General features: G+C 34.7%; 1 long non-coding RNA gene across 1 annotated transcript; it reads left to right on the top strand.

Annotated features, from left to right (window-relative positions):
* Nucleotides 1–2,551: 2,551 nt before the first annotated feature.
* On the top strand, nt 2,552–3,523 carry LOC309478349. Its single transcript, XR_014198940.1, has 3 exons — nt 2,552–2,618; nt 2,726–2,781; nt 3,043–3,523. It is a non-coding gene; the product is annotated as an uncharacterized lncRNA (long non-coding RNA).
* The last annotated feature ends 443 nt before the right edge of the window (nt 3,524–3,966 follow it).

Below are 3,966 nucleotides of genomic sequence, written 5' to 3'. Positions count from 1 at the left end.
GATTGCTTTAGTTGGGCTCTTGGTCCCCTTTCTTTATACTTTAACTTTACTTTGGCTGCTGTAACAGTGTGTTTGTGTAACACAATTGTTGTGGCAGAGGATGCCTAGAAAAAGTTTGAGTGTTATCAACTCAATGTTGATGATGACATAATCATCACAAAATGGGCATCTAATATTGTTTAAAGTTTTGTGTTTATATTTGGGATTAATAACCACCATCCTTGTGGAACTGCATTATTGGTGCCAAAAACATTAAAATTATAAATTATTTGAAGGTGGATTAAAATCATGTGCACATGTTTTGAGCAAGAGTATTATGTAGTCACACACAGACATCAAGATTTTGGATATGAATCACAAAAAAAAAAAAGCTTCATCCTGCAATGCATGATGGGTAGCTTTCATAGTACAAAACTCATCCTTGATTCTCAAGCTTTTTTGTTTTGATTGTCACCGTTGTTGTGATTCATATCCAAAATCTTCATGTCTGTGTGTGACTACATAATACTCTTGCTCAAAACATGTGCACATGATTTTTATCCACCTTCAAATAAGTTATAATTTTAATGCTTTTAGCACCAATATTGCAGTTCCACAAGGATGGTGGTTCTTAATCCCAAATATAAACACAAAACTTTAAACAATATTAGATGCCCATTTTGTGATGATATGTCTTCATCAACATTGAGCTGATAACACTCAAACTTTTTCTAGGCTTTCTCTGCCACAACAATTGTGTTACACAAACACACTGTTACAGTAGCCAAAGGAAAGTTAAAGTATAAAGAAAGGGGACCAAGAGCCCAACTAAAGCAAACACTGATCACCACAATGGTGACACTTCAAATTAAACAAATATCAACATCTAAACCTCTGTTTATTCTCACTAAGATCATCTGACAGCAATAGTCAAAGTAATTATGTCTATATGAGACCATAAATGATGTTGAAATATGTCCACAATGCCCACATATGAACTAGTGTTTAACCTTGTACGAAGGTTCGATGAACGTCTATATCGGATGTGCAGAACACGTCGAAAAAAGACGTCATATCAACTTTCATTCTAGACCCTCAGTGGACGTCATTTCAACGTCCGATTTTTGTTGAAAAGACGTCTTTCGGACATCATTTTGCTTAGTGGGTTAAGACTAAGAGGATGGATTTTTGGGAGATGACGAGCCTTCCTCAACTGTGGGAGCACTGTAAACGATTTCTGTTGTTTTCACAGTATTATTGCTGTATTTTCAGTGAAAGTTTACTGTAGAAACAGTTTACAGTAAGTTGCTGTCAATTTTATAGCTTTTACATTATTTTTGCTGTATTTCCAGCTTTGTCACCGTATAACTATTTACAGGAAAGTTGCTGTCAATTTATGCTTTTCTTTGGTGGGGGGAAGAAAATAATTACAGTAATTCTTATACTCCTGTTAAATTGATGACAGTATATTCCAACAGACAAGCCCGACAGAGGACATTTTTTGGTTTATTGAGGTTATTTCAGCTTAGGAGTTTTATAATACATCGTTTCATAAGGTAACCCATATATTAAGGCATTTAGAATATAGTTAAAAAAAAGTTTAAGTTTGCTTGAGTGTTTTTTCTTCTTTTTTTTCTTTATGGTTGCCAGATTTGGTCACAAATCCAACTAATCTCAAAGGTTACCTAAAATGTTTGAATGGGAGATGAAGTCCCATCCAGTGATCAATAATATAGGCAATATAAAATAGATAGAAATCGATTTCCATGATTTATTATTATTATTATTATTATTTTGCTTTAGATTTACACTCTTAATTACATAAAGAGCGAATCGCACGGGATATACACCTGGCAACCAATCATCTAACCGTCAGCCGTCAAACTCGAATTTTCCATTTCATCCTGACTGACTTCGAGGACGGAGCACGCAGAACCAGCAAGAACTAGCCAGGTAAGATGTAAAATTGTATTCAAAATCTTAAAAATTTGTATTTCTAAATGTTCCACCACTACAAATGTGAAGATATTCGTTTTACCATTAACTGTTAAGTATCCTAATCGTGGTGAGTTTGAAAGGTAAAGTTAAGGTAACGTTAGCTTTTTAACGCGAACATTCTAGCCAGTTAACGTTAGCCAAATACTAGTTATCACAAGGTTTGATGTTAATGTCAGTTATTATTTTCAAGTTTAGAACAAAGTAATCGAAATGTTCTTGTTTCTGAACACTTGTGTGTAACTTAACGTTAACGTTACACCGTGTGTGTGTTGCCTGTCGCGATCGAGGCCTCATACAACATGTTAACATATAACGTTATAACGTTATAACATAACCCTAAAGGTAAGTTATGTTCTACACTATTTGAATGGACAACCACAGTGTTATTAGTCATATTATACATTTTATAACGTCAGTACGATGCACATTTAAAGTGAATACACAGGCAGAGAAAGTCCCGCCCAATGAATTCTCGCGTCTCGGCATTTCAGTTATTGAATAAGGCACTAAAATTCAAATAAGTAATCTCTCTGTGTACGTCTATGCAGTGTTGAATATGTTTTTCATTTCTTTCAGCATGTACAGTTGTTCGAGATTGCAGCGTGCTGAGGATGAGTTTTGCTCCTTCATTAAAAACAGAGGTAAGTCATTTTCAGTTATTGAATAATGCACTAAAATTCATAAGTAATCTCTCTGTGTACGTCTATGCAGTGTTGAATATGTTTTTCATTTCTTTCAGCATGTACAGTTGTTCGAGATTGCAGTGTGCTGAGGATGAGTTTTGCTCCTTCATTAAAAACAGAGGTAAGTCATTTTCAGTTATTGAATAATGCACTAAAATTCATAAGTAATCTCTGTGTACGTCTGTGCAGTGTTGAATATGTTTTTCATTTCTTTCAGCATGTACAGTTGTTCGAGATTGCAGTGTGCTGAGGATGAGTTTTACTCCTTCATTAAAAACAGAGGTAAGTCATTTTCAGTTATTGAATAATGCACTAAAATTCATAAAAGTAATCTCTCTGTGTACGTCTGTGCAGTGTTGAATATGTTGTTCATTTCTTTCAGCGTGTACAGTTGTTCGAGATTGCAGCGTGCTGAGGATGAGTTTTGCTCTTTGCTTGGCCCTGCCAAGTCTGAAGTGTTTCTAGTTTAATGAATTAAATTTTAATAAAGAATTTTAAACTGACTTCTGTGTGTTGTCATAATTGACGTAACATCTAAAAATCAGTAATGTAACTGTGTGAAATATTTTTTGCATACACAACTTTAGCTTTCATTCTTTTTTTAAGTGTGTAACAGATTGTAGTTGGTTATATGTTGTGTATATAAAAATACCATAATCAATTATACTGCATAGTAACTTTACAGTATTTTAAAATACAGTGCAAAAACAAGCACTGTAATTAATTTTACAGTATAAAAATGCTGTAAGTTATTATACGGTATGCTGTGAAGTACTGTTGTCAGATTTACAGTAATTTTACCGTGGAATAAAATACTGAAGCTTGCTGGATATTTGTTGCCAGTAAGTTACTGTTGATTTTACGTTAAATTTTTTACAGTGAGGAAGTGCAGAGGTTTTTGGACTTTCTTGGCCAGGTTCTGTTGGTGGTGTCGATAGATCAAGATGGGTCATCTGTGATGTGGATACTAAGCAACTCCGTGATCTTGACCTGCTCCATCATGGTGCTGTTGATGTGATGATTGTCAACGATCACCTCTTGTAGTCATTTGTAGGAGAGATATGATGTTGTCCTGTCCGTGTCTGTGTGTTAGATAAACAACTGAATTATATTCAGATAAATAAACACAGAAAGCGCACATTACTAGATAATTTTAAATCACATTTTTCATCTTGACATTTGTATTAAGATGCTAACCATCTTAAACGAGCTTGACAAGACTACTGCAGTTCGGACCACAAATAATTTTGTTAAAAAAGTGCCCCGCCGGTACAGCATGGATGGAGGGAGAATACCTGGTAGTGCA

The sequence above is a fragment of the Leuciscus leuciscus genome (genome assembly GCF_965113295.1).
Source record: "Leuciscus leuciscus genome assembly, chromosome: 1".
Lineage (NCBI taxonomy): Eukaryota > Metazoa > Chordata > Actinopteri > Cypriniformes > Leuciscidae > Leuciscus > Leuciscus leuciscus.
This window is presented reverse-complemented; position numbering and strand designations above follow the sequence as displayed.